This window comes from Pelecanus crispus, chromosome 5, assembly GCF_030463565.1.
Source record: "Pelecanus crispus isolate bPelCri1 chromosome 5, bPelCri1.pri, whole genome shotgun sequence".
Lineage (NCBI taxonomy): Eukaryota > Metazoa > Chordata > Aves > Pelecaniformes > Pelecanidae > Pelecanus > Pelecanus crispus.
The window spans coordinates 11,037,362-11,059,840 of NC_134647.1; positions in this window are offsets into that span (position 1 = coordinate 11,037,362).

Genomic DNA, 22,479 nt, shown 5'->3' on the forward strand with positions numbered 1-22,479 from the left:
TTATGATTATTCTTACCATGCTGATTTGGGAATTTATTTCTTTGGGGGTATTTATGGGCTCATTTCCTTCAACTCTTTTGTCGGCAGTTAGGTGGAGGAAGAAATGGAGGGCTTGAATTGTGGACTATAGAAACCCAGCCTGCTGAAATAGTGAGACTTCTTTGAACAGAAGATCATACTGATGGAACTGGGAAAAGGATCTCAATGAAAAAGTTTTATCTCAAGTCCTGGAGCTATGGTGAGAAAAGCTCACTATAGCCTGAGTTAGCAGACATGGGTTGTTGTGGTTTTCTCTCTAAAGGATTCCTAAGTATTTTATCCAAACAGCTGATTTTTAGCTGGCCATAGTATCACATGAAGCACTTATGCCAGATAGAGATGTAAAGTGTGGTGAGTCACAGGCATAAAATATAAGTGGGTAGCAACAAGGAATATTTACATAGAGACTTGCCTTCTGGAAAGGGGTACAACCCAGCCTGAAAAAAAAGGGAGCATCTGACACATAAGGAAAGGCTGAGAGAGCTAGGACTGTTCAGCCTGGAGAAGAGAAGGCTCAGGGAGGGGGATCTTATCAATGTATATAAATACCTAAAGGGAGGGTGCAAAGAGGATGGAGCCAGGCTCTTCTCAGTGGTGCTCAGTGATAGGACCGGAGGCAGTGGGCATAAACTGAAACACATCAGAAAACTTTTTTTTACTGGGAAGGTCAGTGAGCACTGGCACAGGTTGCCCAAGGAGGTTATGGAGTCCCCCTCAGAGATATTCATAAGCTGACTAGACATGGTCCTGAGGAACTGGTTTTAGGTGGTCCTGCTTGAGCAGGAGGGTTGGACCTAGATGGCCTCCAGAGATCACTTCCAAGCTCAGCCATTCTGTGTGTGTGTCTCTGTTTCAGTAGCTACAGATTATTAATAACAAAAAACTGAAGGAAATGAGAGGTTTAGAAATGAGATCAAAATGGGGAGATAGTTCATTAACTCTCATAAGAGAAGCCCTGTCTTCTCTGTGCGATGTTTAACTACATAAAATGCTATAGAGAGGGCTGTAGGCTTTTTCGTATTTGAACTGCAAGATTATGAAATAGTTGTGCCTAGTGATAGCTATGCTATGCTGTGATGTGTAGCTTCATATTCAAATTCAAAATCAGAATTAGGCTTGAAATTGCTCCTCAGAAAATAAAAAAATAGCTGAGTCAGGATTAAGATGGTTTTAGTTGCTTTTTGTTCCCATGAAGATCTTTCTTCTTTGTTATGTGAACAAAGCAGAAGAGTCCGAGACTGACCTTTTCTATCTTTAATTACATAGACTAGTGAGAGGCCCATACTTTAGTCTAGATTTGAAGGTTTAAATCTGGTTCTAAAGCATATTTAAAACCTTTGGCTAAAAGCCCCTGGCTAAAAACCACTGTAATCAAGCACGTTTCCTTCAGGAAGACTTAGGTGCTCAACATCTTTTCTGAATTTTAGTCCTTCAAGTGCTGAGTACTTTCCAGCAAGACACATAGGCATGTAGTTAAATTGGAGTGTGGAAGTAGTGGTGATCCCACAAGCATATTTTATATCATGTAGCCCTTCCAAGAAGGGCAAAAAGAATTGTTCATGTGCTAATAATTAAACATGTTCTTGATTTTTTTTTTTTTTTTGCTAGACCCAGATCTGATGCCATCTTTTTGCAGAAATGGTAGCAGAATTTGGCCCACTATATTCAGATGTTTCTTACAAACAGCTTCTTTCCATTTTCTCCTCTTTTTTCCAACTTGATGAGGAACCATCCTTGAAGTTAAATAACGGGAGTCTTATTTTCACAGTTTAGATTTGCACTGGACTTTTACTGCATGTAAATCAACAGGTAGTGGTCTCTGTTGAGAAAACAGTTTTGTTTGTTTTGCCATGGATAACTAGAGGGGAAGAAAGAAAAAAGTATAACTGTCCTAGAATTGTCAACAAACTGGGCAAAAAAGGTATTAACAGACCAGTCTCTGTTGTTACGTATTCAAGGGAGTAACAGAATTGCTCTTCCCTTAACAGCTACGAAATGGGCTCAAGTGTGCTTCTGTGCTAAAAGGCCACTCCGTGAAGAATGGCATTGTAGGGTGCTTCTTTGACTCCAGATCAAATTTGCTCATTCTAATGGTGAAAAAATTATTTTTCTATCCAGCAATCCTGCCAGCTAATCCTGCATGTGAAAGTTGAGCTGTGCTCTGTCTGATTCACACTTCATCACCTGTAGTAAGGATTGGGCAGCTGGAGCAGACTTTTGTTGATGATGGAAGAGAGTCTCACTCCCTTTCCATTAGCTGGGCTGATCTGTGTTATGCTAAGTACAGTAGTAAAAACGTATTATTATCAGGAAATTCAGTAGATGTGGCACAATTTAAATGAGTCCCCACAGTGAATGGATCTGTTGAGTCAGTATTTTACTAACTACAGCTGCATGTTCTTGCAAAGGCAAAGTGTAATGCCAGTGTTAGGTTTAACTTGGTGAACTTAAAGGGTCTAGGCAACAACTCTCTTCTAAACTCTGATAGATGGACAGAAAAAGGCAATAAAAGCAGTGGGAACCATCCCATTCATGAATCAGAGAAGAAAGATCTGGTGGCATCCAGACAGTCACCTCTTGAAATCAATGAAGTCTAGAATTAATTTCCACTAGAAAGAGTTCCACTGAGCTCACTCTGCCTGGATCAGACCCTGAGTGGAAGCAATTCATCTTCCAACCACGTCAGCTTTACAGCTATGCAATACTTCACTTGCGCTCTACCGTTTGGGTTTTCCAGTATTTACCTTGTGCCGAGCTGGCAGCAAAGGACTGGGTTTCATTCAGGCTCAAGCACATTTCTTTCGTCACTTAGGCACAAGCCCCTTTCAGCACTTGGGTACAAATCGTACAGCAATAGGAGCCTGATCGTCAGGAGGCAGAATAAACTACTCAGTGCCTGGACTGGTGATCCCAAAACTACACATACACAACCCATGCAGATTTGGGTTAAAGAAAATGAAGTTGAAACTGATGAAAACAGCTCTGAAGGCAGGCTAAACTCTTCAAGTTGTGACTGGTTAGCAGAGGAAGTGGATGTGATCGAGGACTTCACATGTAGGCATGGATAAGGATCACAAAATAGATGACAGATGGATAACCATTCTTTAATATAAAGCTTAGATGGCTAGACTGATCTCAGTTCAGAGTTTGTTTCATAGCTTACTCTTTCAAGAGACCCTGTAGAGTAGTTATGAGCTCTAACTTTGTTTTGATTTGTTCTCAAATATATATTTTGTATTGTCTCTTTCCAAATATCCCCAAGCATCACAAAAACAAAAAGCCAAAACAAAACAAAAAACCAGCAAACCTAGAAATGAGTGCTTTACATTTTCATTGAAAGATGACTCAATTTTGTAATATTTTATGATAACACATATGGACACTGGCCACAGGTGGAGACCCCTCGTGCTAGAAGCTGTACAAATTTCCTACAGGCTCTAGGTCCTTCTGACTTTCTAAATTTGAGAATCCCATCAATTTTTAACAAATTCCACAACTTTATTCACATGAATAGACCCATATACTGCTAGAAGGACACAATTTGCATGTGTGAAGTTACAGAAGGATTTAAGAGTTTTTAGGATGAAATCTTCAGTTTAAAAAGAGGTAAAAACAATGAGAAAAGAAAGTGAGGTGGAACAAGACTATGCGCTTCTTCCTTACCGTTATGAGTTGGGATATGTCCTTGTGTTGTGGCTATAGGGAATTTTCCCCTGGAGGAAGAGGGCCCTAGCTTGGTGGGTCTACTTCAGCAACACATTTAATGCATAGCTCATTTAAGTACAAGAGTTCATCCTAATGGCCCTTCTTCCTGCTTGTTTAAGCATTTTCCTGTGCCAGTGTTTGGATGAACTAGTTTTTCTGTAGACTGGACACTATGTCACATTTTAGGTAAACAAAGCAAAAGGTATCCTTGTTGAAAAGTGGACTTCATTCACAACACATTTGTAGTTTGTACTACCTAATGTGTTCTTAAAAGACCAGGTTGAGGAATTTTTCTTTTCAAAATGTTGTATAAGATTTTTATCTCAGCTGTGTTGTGTCCCTTATAATCAAAGCCCTTGATTAGAGGCTCCCTTCATGAAAGACCAGTAGCTGCTGCAATTAAATATATAATGCTTCTGCTCCTGTTACAGTTTAGGCTTTTTTTCCTTAGGAGACTTCCTTATCTGATATTGAGTTTGAAGGACAGCAACTTATCTTTCTTCTTCCCTCCCCCCTTTCCCTGACAAAATGTTTCCTCAGTCTCACTGTCCATTCATTGAAGGAATTTTGATAATACTTTATACCAGTGGCTGGCCAACTATTTGAAAAAAAAAAAAAAATGCCAAAACATGTTAGTGCTTGTTTTACAATTAAAGGCACAAAAAGATAATCATCAAGAGGAAATGTCAAAGAATCACTGACTTTGAACTACTATGTGAAAAATATGAGTAAAGATGGTCTGGGAAGTAAAGTGAGCCCTTTTGGTATGGCTCAGTGGGCAGGTGACATTGTATGAATCAGCATTATCTACAAAAGGGTATCTCAGTACATATGGGATTAGTCCTTATAGATGAGACTGAATTTAGGCTGTATACCAAAGCTCTACAAACTCCGGTTCTGGTAAGTATCATGCACTTAGAAACACCCAAAAAGCAGCTAACTGAGATATAAGGCATGTAGATCCCATGTGAGTTGGTTAGGACAGGGACTGGACCTCCCTGCACTGATCCCTGCAGCAGCTTCCTAACAAGAAGGCCATATCTGCTTGAGAATGTGTGGCAGCAAAGCCCAAAGCTTATCTGTAGTCATAGTAGACATCCAGTTTAAGTTCATTCCTACTTGAAATGATGAGCAGACATTTATTTTACTTGGCTTATTTGTATGAGATAGGAAGGAAGACACCTAATCCTAGACATTTTGCGTTAAATGTGACTAATCCAACAGAATTGTTATTTTATTTGATGGAGAGAAGGGAGTGAGTGGAAGGAGAGATACTTTCCTTTTTCTTAAGTTAATTTTTTGGCACAAAATGGGTGTTCTGACACTATGGTAATAAAAGCTGGCCATTATCTTGGCACCAGAGAGCACATCTTCACTGATGTCTGAGCTACTGACATAAAGGCGAGGGGCAGGGGGGAAATGACTCATTTGATTATTTTGCTCATAAAAAAGCAACAATCACTGTAAAGTGATTGGAAAAATATGGCATGTCTTTTTATTCCCTTGAAATACTCACATCTGTCTGCTAGAGTCTCACATTCTCAAACTTACAGGTAACCCCAATTATAGCTCACATGTAATTCCAGATGGAAAACATACTCTGTAGAAGGAGCATGTCCTTTAAAAGAGAGAAAAAAAAGTGCCATTTGGATTCAGACTACAAGAATGGAAAGAAAGGGAGAGAGAAAAAGAGAGTGAAGGAGGGAAGAAGAAAGGGAGAGGAGAGGAGAATTGAATTCTCCCTTGCCAAAACCCCACAATAACTGATTTTGCATGTAACTGACTCAATTTTCATTTTGTTATAAATGTTGATAGATGTTGTTTGAGAATGGGACCAATGTTGTTGTTGTCCTATCAAGCTTTGCAGTCACAAATTCTTTGATTTCTTATAAGACCACAATGATGCCAGCATTTGGAGCACTACTTCTGAACCCTCAGTTGCCCTTGGAACTGCAGGCAGCTTTCTGAAATACAGATAATTATGTGTATGCATACATGGATATCATTGTATACGTGTATATATGTGTGTGTGTATACATACATATATACTGTATATATATGTGCGTGTAGATATATAGATTCAGTCCCCGCTGGAAAATTGTTCAACACGCTTAGCGATACAGGAGCACAGAGGCATCTAGTGCAGTAAAGTCTGTACTTCTCTTTGCCTTTGGGGATACTCAGAGGTTTCAATATTAATCTGTAAACTTCAGGTCTTAGGTGTCAGTGAATCCATTTCTGCCTTTGCCCCACAGTAGTCTGGGCTGGTTGAGGTATCTGGAGCTGATGGTGTCTCAGTTTATACAATTGACAAGTACTGAAAACACATTGTCAGCAAACCCCCTGAGTGCTGTATTTTGCTTTTCCATTTCTCTCAGTGAGCCTCACAGTGAGCATCTTGCCATGCTACAGCCATTAATGGGTGAGGCATTCAGGTGCTATGCTAATAGTTAAGTTTATAAAACTGCAAAGGAAAGCAAAGCTGAATTATGTGGGTGGCTGGACTGGCCCCATGGATTCACTGAATTCAACAGCCACATTTTCATTGACTGAATAGAGCCAGAATTACACCACAATGCAAAGTTGGCCCTTTAATTATGCTGATTACTGTAAACCAGAGTTTTATATGCACACAGATCCCTGCAGCGACACAAAGCCTTTTGTCTACAGAGAGACTGCATAGGGCTCTGCTTGTGCATTGTTCACAGCAGGATCTGGCTCAAAATTTCTGCGCATATGCTTAGTGCAAGGTAACCAGCCTGGGGCCTACTGATCACACGTGGGCCATGGGGTGCGTCTGCCTGGCCCACTGCTTTGCATTAGCATGGGTGCCATGCCATAGGTACTAGTGGAAGGAAAAGAGCAGTGCTCGTGCCCAGGCAGGTGGAGCTGCCCTTACAGTTCCCATGTGGCCCAGGAATGCAGGTTCAAAACTTGCATCAAACTTCAGGCACGATAATCTTTCCCATCACTCTGATGCAAAATATCAGGTGATAATTTCTGCACAGAAGAATAAAGGAATATGTCTATATTTACGAAATGGTAGTCAGCATCTGAACTCTAGATTTCTCTACGAGAGAGAGGAAATGACAGCAGATACAAAAGAAAATCTGTTTTGATTATCACACCTGATAAGCCTCATTGGTTCATCATGTCCAGCATCTGCACTGCTAAAACCTAATGATCATGAGTGAAACCTTTCTCCCTGACCCATAATAAATTGTACTTGAAAGGTGATGAATTACTTTCTGTCTTTTGCATCTTGGACAAAAGGATTGTATCACCCTTTTTTGCAGAAGTCCTACAAAAGAACTAGTCCATTTTACATTTTAAAAAAAGAAAGAAAAAAAGAAAACAAAAAACGACACGGCCTATCTGCTTCATGCTCTTTTGGGAAAAATCAGTCTAAAGAGATACAGTAAAATTCTGCCAGTTAAAGTGAGGGGGGTTTCTTTAAGAACAGCCATTGCTAGTCTCTGTTTCATCAGTTGTCCTTTACATATTTTGCAAAATGTTACCTCCAGTTTCCACATTGTTGTGCCCGTGACTTTTCAATGGCCAGCCTGGCTACCTCTTCCCTTACACCAGTAAATTGCTACTCACAGGAGTAGTTTTACTGAAGGCATAAGAGCGCCTGCCTATCATGACGTTTTGGGACTCATGATCAGCCCCAGGACGGTGAGTAGTCCATCCGAGAACAAATGAGGGAATTTAGCAAAATGTATAAGTCCTTCCCATGTTACCTACTGAAACAAGCAGATCTATAGTCAATTTATTGAGCATAAATTACTGCCAACCTTCGCTAGAATAATTTATACTCCTGAGCCACTTCAGACAGGAAGGCAATAGGGAACTGTCAGGATACATGAGGTTTTATATAGAGATGAACGAATAGCTCATTATTCAAAGTCAAATGATATTCATATTTAGGGGTCAGAGAATTTGGGAAATGTTTAGACCCTCACCTGAGATTACAGTATGAATCCTCTTTCCCCATAAGGTCTTCTCAAAATAAGTGCTGGCTTTTCCAACCCTACTGCTTAACCAGAATAGTTAACCCAGGCAACAGTTGGGTGGGGAGAATTAATAACAGTAAAGGAGCAGAAAAATGAACAGAGGGACTCAGTGGCATAGGATTAAGGAAATGTGTGAAAAGAAGACAGGGAAAGAGGAATGAAAACATAAGGAGATGAAATTAAAAAAGTCGTGGGAAGAAACAGCCACACAAAAAGAAAATTATAGCACAGTGTTAGTTTTTGAAAAGGCATTGTCCATTTTCTAGTCATGTTTGATTATTGGAAAACCTTTGGGCAATGCTGTATAAAAAGCAGAATATGTTCCTCTGCACTGTTTTGTGTATTAGCCTAGGAAACTCAGGCTTTATGAAGTGGAGTGACATCTTTGCCATCTCTTCTTCAGTTTATCTTAGATCATAAAGATTAGCTTCTCAACCAGTTACAAATCAACTTCCTTTTTAACTAAGTAAATCCAGCTTCACTTTAAGTCAATTAAATCCTGGTTCTTCTCTGGAGTGGAGGACTCACAGCAGAAAAGGAACTTGTTCCTGAGTTTCAAGCTCTGGCTTTCCAAGCTGCCCCAGTTTTGTTACGCATTGCTTACCCTGTGCCAGCCCTCCACTAAGGCAGACTGAATTTCAATAGGGAAGGGAGAGCCTGGCTCTTTTTTTGACCCTTTCCCACGCCCACCCCACCAGAGTTGTATATGGGCACCGTGCAAACGCTCAGTCAGCACGACTCCCAGTTCACCCAAAGTCAGAGGGAAGCAGGAGGGAAGGAGCTTTGCAAGTGATGCAAAAACACACCAAAATGCAACAGATAATTTTCTCTACAGTATCGCCATTAATTCTAAGGAAATACGTTCAGCAAACTCGAGTGGCATAGTCACAAAGAAAGTTCAGGGTACGTTTCACTCCAGATTTTCCCTGTGCTGCTAATTCCCCAATCAGCCATTACGTTAGTTTACTAAGTCATCTGTACTCACCTACAGATCCTTCACTTCATTACTCCCTGGCCAAAATCTCTTCCGAAGGCTCCTCTGACAGATTTATATTCTGAGCATCAGACAGGAATGTGGTTCTCTGTTTTTCCTTTACCTATACTACATAAACATGTCCGGGTTACTGCTCATAGGGCTCGTCTGAAACAGCTAACAGCGAGGATCTCAGGCTGAGCAATACAGCTACCTACAGAAATATGCCTCAGCTCCTGAGCTCCCTGTGACTGTTACAGCAGATCTGACCTCTCAAGGTTTCAGTTCAAGTCTCACCTCCATTACTGGACCTGTTTCTTGACTACAGGGGCTGCGGTCAAGGGAAGCCATGTCAGGGAAAAAATTCATAGCCATGTTATGGTCAATATGACTTTAAAAGTTTACTACAATGCAGCATCAATTCAACCAGGTGGAGTCCCTACAACTGAGTAATTTCATTTTGTTCTACAAATCAATGGGTATTTTATGGGTACACATTTTACAAACTAGTTTCTTATATCACACAGGAATGACTGTACAAAACCCAACCCTCCAAATATGTTCTGGCAATAGTGGCTTTTCACAGCCTACCTCTTACCCCTTTTCCCCCAAGAAGACAGAGCATACAAAAGTATTGCTAAGGATAAGAGCTTTTTCCTTTCATAGAACAGTCCTCCTGTCTCTTGAGAACTTCAGCCATGAGAATTTATATTAAATGAAACTAATTAGCTAAAGGTTGCATCAAAACTCTCACAAAGACCTACTGAGATCAGATTCCTTTCCTGCTAGTTATCTCCCCCACAGATCCCCAAACAACAGAAGGCCTTGTAGAGACAATTGTACAGATGCAGGTATGAGACCTACTCCAGCGGTGGGGGCTGTTTCAGTGGTACAAGTATTAGAAGAAAAAGGAAGGGAAAAAAAGGCATTCTCCTCAGCCATTTTCTGAAAATACCTCCAACATCCCTTTGCGAAACTCTATTATTAACATATCGAGGCTCCACAGTCATGTGAAGGGCTGGAAATGGTGCAGTCATCACCTTAAGCTTTGTCCAGCTTTGTTGCTCTAACCTTTAATACATCATTTCCCTGGAAGCATCATTTTGATCCAAAAGCGCCTTTAAGTAGATGTAAAATTCGGGCAGAGAAAAGCAGTCTCACCTGGTGGTTTTGCTCTTCCAGATACTCCCAGAGGAGGGACAGAAGCACCAGTTTACACACATATTGCCCTTGGTCTTCTGCACAAGGGAAATGGCTGCCCACAAACGCGTACTGCCAGGATGGGTGCCAAGCACGGTGCCGAGCTGTGGTTTGGACAGTAGAGGCTGGCAAGGGCTGTACTACAAAAAGTTGCCTGCCTGGCACACCAAAGCCTGGCCAGAGTTTGTTCAAAGCAAAGAGCAGAGAGCAGGCTGTGTCTGACTCAAGGCAGGCTAGGGACTGGATATAACTATCTTGACTAATCGGTAGTGAATTGAGATTATTGAATTTCATACCGGTCGCTAAAAAGCCACTGGACGGAAACAAGTCTTTCCATCCAGTTTCATTGTGTGTATAAATAGGCACGATGCTATTGAAAGTGTCAGCTTATGCTTGCTGAATTCGACTCATCTCAAACTAGCTAACCAGGCTGTGAGTCAGAGAACGAGGAATGATATTGTGTTACTCCAACCTATCTCTGTGATGGACGTAAATCACACTGGTAGGCTCCTGAAGTAGTTAGTCAGGAAAATGAACCTGTAATACACACACAGAGATCTGAAAAATTCTTGTCTCAGCTATTCCAATATAAGATTTTTCTTATTTCATTTACATTCTCTTGAGGAGTGAAGCACCTTAAAAATACATTCTTTATGCACAGATTGATGCCAAGAGCAATAATTTGAAGATCATAGGAAAGATATATTTTTTTTCTAAGCCCAAAGATGGAGCATTTTTAGTTGCAAATCCTTAAAGAAAATTAGAGGGGGGAAAGGGACAGGGACACGATTTCTGTGTATTAAGCATTACAACTGGGTTTGTTAGCGTGCTATTTTGATGAAATATAGGTGAGCAAGGCAAGATAAATCACAGCAATTTAAGATGTCATTTTGCTCTCCTATAGTGTTTGAATTTCTTCCATATTACAATAGATCTTCTCTCCTTGTGCCAGCTAAATTGAATTCCTCTTTTTGGGTTATTTCTTTGAAGGGCTTTGGATAAAATATCTCATGCAGTTCAGTTTGGAAGCTTCCCAAATCAAAACCCCAAACCCTACATTTTGTTTCAGTTGTGGGGAATGGGAATTCAGATTGTTTTTTACCTGTTCATAAGACATCTGCTTTCACTATTTGGCATAGCGTGGGGCTGAGGTTAGTGGGGGGAGGAGGGCTGATTAGCCTCAGAGGATTTATTACATTTGATACATTGAATGTCTGATTTTGCCTCCCTTGTTCTCATTCGTTCACAGCCTGTACATCGAGATACACTGCAGATTTTTTTTTAAACCATTTAGATTTAATTTTCATCTCTTATTTAGCATTGAAATATCCAGAATAAGCCATTGGTATCTGTTGTTTTTGGAAGTTTTGCCTGGACTAAACTTCTGGACTCAGCAATGGAAGTCACAGAATGGGAAGTTGATTTACAAACTGCCTTTAAATCCACTGACATAGGCTAAAGTGCACTGAATATTCACAAGCTCTATATTAGCAGCCTCTACTATTTTGTGCTCCCTATGGCTCTGGTTCAGCTGAGGAACACCCAAAGTGATCCCAGATTTTAAAGTCCAGCTGATCCTGAACAGACCAAATTTCAAATTAAACCAGAATGCTTTCATATGCCTCCTATATGCAGTTAGCACTTCACTACATATGCTAAAATTTGTGCTATTTTCTATATGATGTGTTTTACACAAATATGTGTGAAAATTAGACTGTTGGTAAAAACATGATGTTTTGCCAGAAATGTTTTTAAGCAAAGTATATTTGAAGATGTTGCTTTATCTTTCTGTAGGAGCAAAGAGATTTGGGCAAAGGAACTTAAACTGTGCTGAGAAAAATGTCCAAAGCTAGTCAGATTTGGAGTTTGGCTGTAAGAAAGGCTGGTTGGAAACCTTCTGATGACACAAAGTTTCAGCAGAAATGATGAAATTTAATAGAAACGGTGAAGTTCATGGTGCCTGTTAGATCCAAAGAAATACTGCCCAAACCAAGGCAGAATTCAGTTCAGAGCCCATGCCCTGGTCACCCAAAAAACCCCAACCAAACAAAAAAAACCACCCAAACAAAACCTTTTTTGCAGATCCAGGAGCCAAGAAACGCTGAGAATGTCACCTGGAGTCAGATTTTCTCCCAGCTCTGCTGCAGATCAGGATTCAGATCGGGTCTCGGGTGGGAGCCTGCTGCTGCTTTGTCCAGGTGATGTTAGTGTCAGTTTTGCTGAGCATCTGAAGGGTGCAGGGAGACTGGACTGTTTAGAAAACATGGGGGTTTTGAGCTTCTGAAATGAAATTTTAGCAGCCTTTTTCCAAGCAGGAGATTTTTGCTTTGGTGTAATTCAGCATGAATCCAAACTGTGCAAGAAAATAATGAACCCTTGGCTGGATTCACAGTTCTGTCTTTCAGGTCCAATTGTGCTTAATATGCTCGTTGCAAAGGTTTTCCTGAAAACAAACACACATGTGCACACCCAGACACATACACACACCAAAATGTTATTCCCGAGTTGCATTTTAACATCAGCACATTATTTGCTCTATTACCCTTCTGGGTGGCCAATAAAATATCAAACAGCAATTCAAGAAGGCAACAGATAACTACCCATAAGCAAGTACTCTGAGCTTCCTGAAAGCTGAGCCCAGCATAAGCAGGCAGATTTATACACTTCGATTTGAGGCAAAAGTGAAATAATAACAATCGATAACTGTGGGGGGGTGGAAGCAATAGTTGCACAGAATTTACCTGAGGTATGCAATAGCCATCTCCATTTTAAGATGAGGGCTTGGATTCTCACCTGGTGAATATCCACCCAGCTCCATCACTGAGAGCAGAGATTACTAAATCATGAATATTATGCCTCAAGCAGAAGGCACTTGGCCAGCTCCTTCCCTGTGTTAATGATTTTTGTACATTGTGCAGATTTACATCAGCCAAAGATCTGGCTGAATGCCTCTTATTTTTGCTGAGATTGTAATTATAGCCCTGGTCTGTGTATTCTTCAGATATTATTTTCACAACTGTAGTCTTCAAAACTTTGCCTTGCCTTGTTTTCTTTCTCCCTGCTTTTAGTCCCATTCCCTCCCTTTATAGAGAAGATAAAAGATTTATAATTGTCAATTCCTCTGTGGTTAAGCTGACATATTGGTGGTATATGCAAAAGATGAGCAGACTACTAGGATGCCTCCTCAATACATTTTCATTCCTGTGAAGACAATGACGGAAGAATAATTAGGAGGTGCCGTTACCTGAAAATAGGAGTGCTCTACCAGGTTATGCATCTCACCATGCTTGTAAACAAACATTATTAGGTTCAATAACACCCCAAGTGGAGAACAAAGATGGAGAGGGAGAAAGACATGCCCTGCCTAGGAAAAGAAATGCTGCCATGCAGTAAATGAAGAGGGGAAGCACAGCATGATAAAGACGAGGAGGAGACTGGGGCTTATAAAACTGCTGATAATGTTAGATTGACAGAGAGGGAGAGCCAAAGGGGGCTTGAATAAGCAGGGAAGGTTTTAGTTAATAAAAGAATATCTACCTCCGGTCTCAGACTTTAAAGATTCAGAATCTGGATTTAAATATGAATTTTTAAATTTAGCCGAGTCCTTGAAAACAAAAACATAAATAAAGTTAATTTCATGTAGCCTAGTCCTTGTGAAGGGAAAAACAGCTATAAACAATGTAAGTTAAAATCCCAGTGAGGATAGTTTTCATGTAGATTTGCAGGTCAAGATGAATCTTAGGTTCTCACATTCCCTTTATTTGGACCTGCTGACAGTTGTGCCTAGGAAATGGCTTATCTTTATTATGGCTTTTTATACTAATGCTAGTAAGAAACACACCTTTTATCCTTTAAATAGAGAATTCATTTCTCATTAAAGCCAGAGGAATTAAAACTCTCTGAAAAAACAGAGTTGTGGTTTGCGAGTGGTTTTGCAGAATCAAAAAAAGTGTTTCACATTGAACAAATCCTTCTAAATTTAAGAAGTTTTTTAAAGCAGCTTTACTTTTTAAGTACATTAAAGGAAATTTCAAAACAAAAAGTCATTTAGATTCAAGCATTCTGTTTTTAAAATGATGAAATAAAACGTTGTAGCGTTTTCAACATTATGTTTTTGTTTCAGACAATTTGGCAAAGCTACAGTGAATTTAGAAAGCACTTCAGTATTGCTAAATCTGCATTTTTTTCAAAGAAAACAAAAAATGGTCAGAGTTAATGTGAACCCTTTGTTATGAATTAAATGAATCTGTGTTATGTTTTGAGCAAGCTCACTTTTACCATATTAATCCGGGTAGAGATTTAGTTTCATTTCAAACCACCTAACACAATACAGTTTTGTAAGCAAAACTTGTTTGTATGTTCATTAACATTTTAGGCTCTAGGGGTTTAAGCCAGTGTGAACTAAAACCTTCTTTCTCTCAGCTCCAAAGAGTATAATAAATCACAAATTCATTGCAGAACAATATGGCAATAATTTCATATGCTTTCATGTATTTAACTGAGACAGAGTTTGCCTTCCTGCTTCTTTAGGAGCTAATGGTTGATTTAATCCAATGTTGAAATCATCAGACCTTCAGTCAGGTTTTGTTTTGACAATGTGCCTCTGACAAATAAACTTCCAGACTGAACATCCCAATCTAACATGGGCTGCTATTTGCAATGTGCTAAACAGTGGCAAAAATGTTTGATTCAGGGAATTGGAACTGTGTAATAACAAAGGACAAAATTTTGGCTCCCATCAAAGAATAGGAAAAGATTATAGTTTATGGTTTATCTTCAAATACACATAAAATCCCTATGTGGTGCACTGTGGTTCCATACCATCTCCCTTTAGAGATACCTCAAAATGCTTTATAAATATTGAGCCAATTTTTTAATCATTCTTTAAGCAAGGTTCCCAATTTTTTTCTGTGAGGACCTAGGATCTTATTTTGTGTATTTCTTTCTCTGGTTTCAGAGTTATCAATGTTATCTTATTTTTTTCCTATTCATTTGCATCAGGTTTTTTTCTTCACCTGAAACCAGGCACTCTATTGTGCTAGCTGCTGTGCAGTCATCAAAAGGCAAAAAAAGAAATTCCTGTCCCAGAAAGATTAAAATTTGAAGTAATGTTCTCTAACCAGAAGTCTCAGAAGCGTGGGAAGAAATTTGAAAGCTGTTTTATGAAAATATTTCCAGAAAAAGCAGTTTATTCTTTTACTCAAAAAATCATATAACTAGCATATTTTCTAATTAGCCCTTTCCCCAGATCCCAGTACAGAGGCTGTTGTCCTTGTCCCTTTCTCCATGGCTAGGAAAGCACATAGGGAAGAGTGAGGAATAATTCCTCCTCACTTAGGGCACGGCTTCATAAGACAGATAGATAGGCAGGTGTTGCAAAGCTCAACGAAAGCTTAATCAAGTCAGCTTGTCGAATTTCCTGCTGTTTGCTCATCCTGTCATTTTTCCACACGTGCAACTCCAACTGCAGTCAGTGGGGGGGTTTGTATTAACTAAAAACAAAAAAAAGAGCCTTAAGGAATTGTACAACACAGCTCACAGAAAAAATTACATCTGCCCTATGTGTTATCTGCAACTTTCTCCTCCCTGACAAGAAAAACTTGAATTCCATGTTTTGCTTTCTGCTGAACCTTGGTGTATTTTCTAGCTGCTCAGGGGGAGTAGTAGCTTCCTTTTTCTCCATTTCTGTGCCATATGTACACTATAGTAAGTATATCTTAGCAGCACACTTAAAACAGCTTGAAATCTCCTATTCTAGAAAGACAAGGGAAAAAGTAGCTCAGAGGGTCTGACTGCAAAAATGCAGAAATAATTTGTATGAATGATGGATTTGCAGAGTAGAAACAAAATTGCTGATTAGACTATGGTTATAACACTCAGTGTCCCAATCCTGCAACCAAATTTCTGGGGACAAACGTTTGCACTTTAGCAGGAAAAGGCACTGAGAGGTCCTCTGTAGTACGAGGACAATATCAGATGTTCTTGGAGGTTGGTGTAGTCCCTCTGGATAGGGGGGAGTAGCTATGCACATGTACCCTTGATTTTGGAGACCCCCTTGCAGAGGTCTCCATGCCTCCACCTTGCAGAAGCAGAGCTTAGGAGGACTTCTTCCCACCAACATGCTTTGAGGCTGTTTACTGCATATTCACATTTTGTTCCCAGAGCCGTCAAAATGAGTTTGGCCACTGGCTTTTCACAGTGAGTAGTGTTAAACACAAACCTGCCTTGGACTGCCAGGAAGGAAAAAAAAAACCAACACCATTGTGGTGCCTGTTCGTAACAGATATTCCCCTGTATTCCTCTCCAGCACTGAGTGACAGCAGCTGGAATTTATGAAGCATGCTTGTGCTTTGCGAGTTCCCTGTTTTTACATTCAGCAGAGAGAGAAAATGTCTCTGCTTTGTTCAGTTTGTCAGGCTGCTTCCTCCTTGTGCCCAAATATGCACTGTGCCTTACAAAAAGTCCCTTCTTAAATTACATCCCAAAAGGTGAACTGGATATGTGCAAAAGTCATTTCTCCTTCAAACAGTATGCCACACCTGTATGGGATATGTGACCTTCTGATGGAGAAAAATGGCCAAAGGTGCCTGTGCAATTCCCACCTGAGTTCCTGCACTCAGGAATTCTAAGGTGGCTGCTTTTTGCACATGTATGGGCTGAGCCCTTTTGCATGCTGGAGTTGACAAAAGGTTTCATTTTGATGGCTATTGCAGTGGGCAATATGACTGAAACTGGACACAAAGTAAGTCAAAAAATGTAAATATTGTCTTTTCATTGTATATCTGTCCGAACCCATAGCAAATGTGTCTAATAGTCTTTTTTCCCTCCTTGACGTCATTCCTCATTTCTAAGCACATGCACGCACACACATGCGCACACACACACATATTTCTACAACTGCAAATGACTGAAAGCCATCAGGCTTTCATGATGGGAAGGGAGGAGAGAAGGGAATCCATAGCTCAGCAGTATTATTTCCCCTACTTCCTTGCAAAACCTCTCTCACTGGAGTTTCATAGGCTCTCTCCTCCAAATTATTTATGGGAGAGGGGCAACCCACCAGACACTGTATGTGCCATTATCCCCAGCTATTATCCAACAAGTAGTTAATGTTGTTTGAAGCAAGCATGATTCCTTCTGAGCTCCTCTGTGGCTGCTACTGCATGCCTAGGGCCTGGTTGTACTCCCTTAAAGTCGATGCTAAAACTTCCCAGCCTCACAAGGTGGTTGTGAGGATAAGTTCATTAACGTTTGCAAGGCCCCCAGATATCATAGTGCTGGGAGTAATATAAGTATCTAGATAGCTAGTTCTCAAAGACAGCATCTCTGAGGGTCAGATTCTGCACTAGAAATTCCCTTATGCCCATCAATTAACATTTGCTCTTGAATATGTATGTAACATGATGTTTTCCTATTATACATATTTAATTATGACATTCTCCAATAGCTGTATAGGCTATGGAAAGAAACATCACAGAAGCTAGAGTTTTGCTGACTCCCTCAAGAAAAATAGGTTCTGAAAATCTGGAAGAGTCTTGGGTTTTTATTTTTGTCTGAATAGCTCCATCTGAGTTGCCATTTCTCCAAAGCAAAGTGTGGCTCGTCCCCGCTGTGACTCTAAACTTTTAAATATCCCTTATTCCCTTATGGTTTCCATTATTATTTATTTCTGTCGCAAGCAGAAAGATGTCTGGGTCATCCTTTCAGCCAGGATGAAACATGCAAAACAGGACAAAGAAAATGAACAGTAGTATTCCAGTGAAGTTTGCTTAGGGGTGTATGTTGGGCAATCTTCTGACTTAGCTGGAAAGTCTTGAATCTTCTTGAATTCTTTAAAGCTTTTCTCACCTTTTTTTCAACGCAGTGGGTCAAATTCATTGCTGACGAAATTCCATTGGCCCTGTTGTCAGTACTAAAATCATAGAGTGTTATAACACTTAAGAATTTCTTTATTTTGAAACATAGAAATGGAAGTCAATAGAAGCAATTGTATGCATAAAATTAAATACACACTTCAATATGTTTCATTGGATTGATGTTTTAATCTGTTTTTATGACTTTAGTAGCTAAACAGAATCATTTTGCTAAATTAAAATTAAATAGAATTGTTGAGAGTGCAAATTATTGCCAGATACAGTATCTGTAACTGGCATGAGGAGCACACATACAATACAGTTGACTGTAAAGACTCAACTTTTTAATTAATTTTCCTGAGGCTTAGCCTTTCATTTAAAATACAGCTGCTCCAGTTCCAGGGAAAAAAATAAAAACCACCCTTGGAGACATGGCCCAAATGTAACCAGCTCAGCAACGTTGGTTTGAGTTTGCAGAGAGCCTGAAACCACATCCTTGACACACGACTTTCTCTACCAAGTTCTGTGTATCCTGAAGCCAATAAGCATTCTGTTTCAAAGAGAGACATAGATAACTGTCATTCATTACAGCATGTAAGAAATGCAAGTGTATTACGAAGGTCTCAACATTTTCAAAGACTAGATGGGGCATTTGCTGGAGGCAGTGCATGAAGAGTAGAACTGAAGACAGAAGGTGAAACTGGAGACATTACATTGAACATGTTGAGTAGCTCGTTATTTCTTTGTGGCTGGCTGTAACTCCCTGCTTTATGTCTTGTGCTTGGGATCTAAGTTCTTTCTGAGAAGGACTTTTTGTTCTGTGCTTGTACAACACATGGCAAAACATCCCTTACTGCGCCTAGAAGGCCCAAATCTAATACAAACAATAAATAAAAGACACTATTTTCCAAGGGAATGGGCTTAGCTTTCAAAAGCTTAGAAACCACCCCATTTCAGCAAATACATAAATCTCTATTGTACAAACATTATACCCATTTATATTTTTTAAATTAATTCATTCCATTTGATCACTTTCCTTTCAAATAGTTTGGCTGTTAATTAGATGCAGGCAGGACACACAGACAGAGCACTCAAACTTCCCTGTTAGCTCTGCATTTCCATGCTGGTATTTTGAGAGACAGGCATTGTCTGTTAAATGGGAGTTGTGAAACACCATTACGCTGGTCAGTTTTAAAACTTTTCAGTTGCCTTAGGTAACTAGATAATGTTCCCTCATTTTTTTGCAATATTCCCTAGGTATTTGCTGCACCGTATGCCAGGGAAGAAAGCCCTGGAGGGAATATTAAGGTCAGGACGAGATGGAACTAACAATATAAAGAGTATTTCTGCTGCACATAGCCATCAGTGTTTGCCTGCAACTTCCCTGGTGTGCCTTAGTTACCATTGCTTCAGTATTCCCTCGGTATCTCTTGTGTTATGAAAGTCCCTTCTCTGCTGTGGGGAGGGGAAGAGAATAATGGAAAATAGAATAACAATGGGAGGAAAGGAACAAAAACTAGACAGTTATTCATGAAACTGGGTTCATAAATCGGGAAAACAGTTCCCTGAGCCATGCTGCACTGTATAGTGTGTATGCTTTAGTGATCATACAACCTATATGACCAGAGGATGCCCAGCCCTCGCCCAAGCCATAGTTTTGTGTAGTTGCAGGACTGACCTGGAAAGATTCATTTTAAAGTGGATTTGGGGGTTTTGTGTGACCAGTTGTGCAGTGCCAGCTGTCCCATCTTTGCAAAAACCCTGCCACCACTGCCGTGCTAGCTGATCAGGTTGTCGTTAGGTGGACTTCTTTGTGCAGCTCATTGTTTAAATGTGCTCTTCATTTAATGCCTTATAGCTTTCATATGGTGTAAATGTTTTTGCATCAGTTGAAGAGAACTGTAAATGCTATTGTCAGTTTGGTACAAAGGTTTGCATTTGTTTGACTGTAGTAACTCTGCTTCTTATTTCAATAACCCAGCACAGTAGGGACAACATTCTGCCATTACACAATAAAAAGCTTTTCCAGGCAGGACTGACACACTCTGAAAAGCAGAACGGATAGTGCAGTCTCATCCTGATGAAATTAGCAGGGGAGAAATATGAAATTTCCACCTTCCATTACACACGTTCATGGACATTTGGAATCTGATCCGAGTACGAATCTGAATTATTTTTTTTTCTCCCCTCATCTTAAAGCATGGATATTTACTATATAAAGCACAGTACTTTCTAAGATGAAACAAGTGTTGTATTAGGAAGCAAAGAATGCAATAAACATTTTACTCTCAGGTCAATAATCATATAACAAAAGAAATTGATGAAGTGCCCTCTACTGCATTTTTTTATATGTCAGCAGGAATAAAAACTGCTTTACTTTTTACCTCAGCTTCACTACTTTAACCCAAGCTGATGGCAAGAAGCCTAGAGAATATTGCTAGCAGCCTGTTCTCTTATGACACCCACCCTTCATCTGGATGTAATATCTCAATATTGCTCTAGAAGATTGGATTGTATTTAGTCTTTTAGCATGATATGAAAAAGTGAACCAAATTCTTAGATGGCAGGGGCTTTGTCAGTTAAAGGAGTCTAGTTTACTGGGAGCCAGCTGAACAGCTGACTTAATCGTATGCTGAAGATTAATGAATGCTACTGCTAGTCAAGAGAAACAAGAGGTCATCCAAAGACTACTTTGTTTGCTCTTTTGGTACTTTCAAAAAATGTTTCTTAAAATACTTTTAACACATGCTTGTTCAGTGCTATAAGGAACCCACTTGCCAATTAATCTGTGAGACAGACCAGCATCAAGGAGCTCTCCTAGTTTTCAGGTTTGGGTCTAAAGAAGTTTTTGTGACATCCTAGCTGGCCAGGGCTGCAATTGTTTTGACACAACTACTGTTAGGAGAGCAGATAAAGAGAGATGTTTTCTGCTCCTTTCCACTACCCTCCCACTACTAGACAGCCAACAGTTTTGTGGTTTGGCACCTGCCTTTATGCAGAAGAAACTTCAAATTAAGTCCTTAGAGCAAGGTTTTGAATGAAGGTCACTTACTATACTAAAGTAGTGCAAAAACCATCTGTTTGTTTTTTCTTACCCTGAAAATTTCTAAAGGTCTCAGGCTCATTCTGCATTGCAGTGAAAACAAGGGCTGGAACTTCAAATATTTCAGCAAACTGGAAATGCCTTCATTTTTTCTGGGCAGCCTTTGGCTTGAGAAGCGATCATACTGTGTTTGCACAGTGCCCACTGCAACCAAGCAGTCCCACGCTGCCCATGGTAGAGCAGGTCACTGGGATTTGGGAGCGATTGATGCCTCCCAAGATGAGCTCTTTGGAAAGCTCCAGGTACCTGAATTCCCTGCTTCCTCTTATGGGAATCGTGTTGTTTTTTAAACTCTTATCTCTTGCTCAGTGGAGGGAAATTCCTGCTCCTCCCAGGGCAGGAGGAGCTTCTCCCCACTTTGTGGCTGAAATCCTCCCTTGAAGGCTCATGGATTCACAGCAGAACTACTGCGAAGGCATCATTGCAGCCACGAAGTAGCATAAAACCACAGTTGGATGTATGAAACAGCAGTTCTGCAGCTCTGACTGAGGCAACACAGAGAGGATCCCAAAGCTGCTAATCTCTGAACGTCGCTGGGGTCCTTTCAGCTGTTTTCTTTATTTCCTTGCCACTCAGCAGAGCAGAATCCCACAGGCTTGACTCTCTCAGGTGTGCCCTCCTCTCCCATCCCATCTTCATATTAAAAGAATAAAAGGACATAACTCTTTGTAGCTAAAATTAATCCAGAATCCCCTACCTTTCTCACAGCCAGCAACAGCTAAAAAGACACTCTGACTATAAAGATGCAAGAGTTTCTTTTAATTCTCCAAATACAAGAACAAATCTTGGCTACAGTGGAACATTTCTTTTCCCATCTGGGTGCATAAGAAGTAAAAGACAAGTTTCTTTGCACTTCCAAATGAGAATTTGCCTCTTAACTGGCCAGATACTTATGGAAGTAGCCTGTGAAAGAAGAAGACAGTAGGCTCGCTTTGCTCCATCTCCACTATTACTAAAGGAATAGCTAAAAAAATAAATCCATATTTTATCATTATTTTTACCTCCCAGTGTACATCACTAGAAGGGTTTATATGCAGTCCTCTTAATTGGCACAGCCCCTGCTGGAAATAGAAACATGCCGATGAATTGCTCATTCAGATTAGGCTCCCAGGAATATATTGTGCTGAGAGACATTCACTTTTATTTCCTGAATTGCTTTAACGATGAGCACTGAGCAACACTTCCTTCCCTCCCTTCCTCCCAAGTACCCGGAGCTGCAAGGCAAGGCAGCAGCCAGAAGCTAGCAGTGGGCCCCACAGCAAGTAATATCTGCACATAAATACCAAAGCACACCTGTGAACAACTGTGAGTGGGCCTTCAGATACCACATTTTCCAGCTAAACACATAATTGTCAATTAAGTGAGAATTTACCCATTATTGTTTAGCCCTTGAAATGCGTCGTGCTGGATCTATTCCCTGGCAATGATCCCAATGAAAAAGCAAGTTGTCTTTTTAGGGTACAGATTTATATTCTTTGGCATTAGCGTCACTAATAACTCTTTGAAACAGGAGTCACAGGTAAAATCAGAAGGCTTCAAAATGCTTTGAACACTTCCAGCTCCTGCTGTAGAGAGCGTATGTTTCCAGAT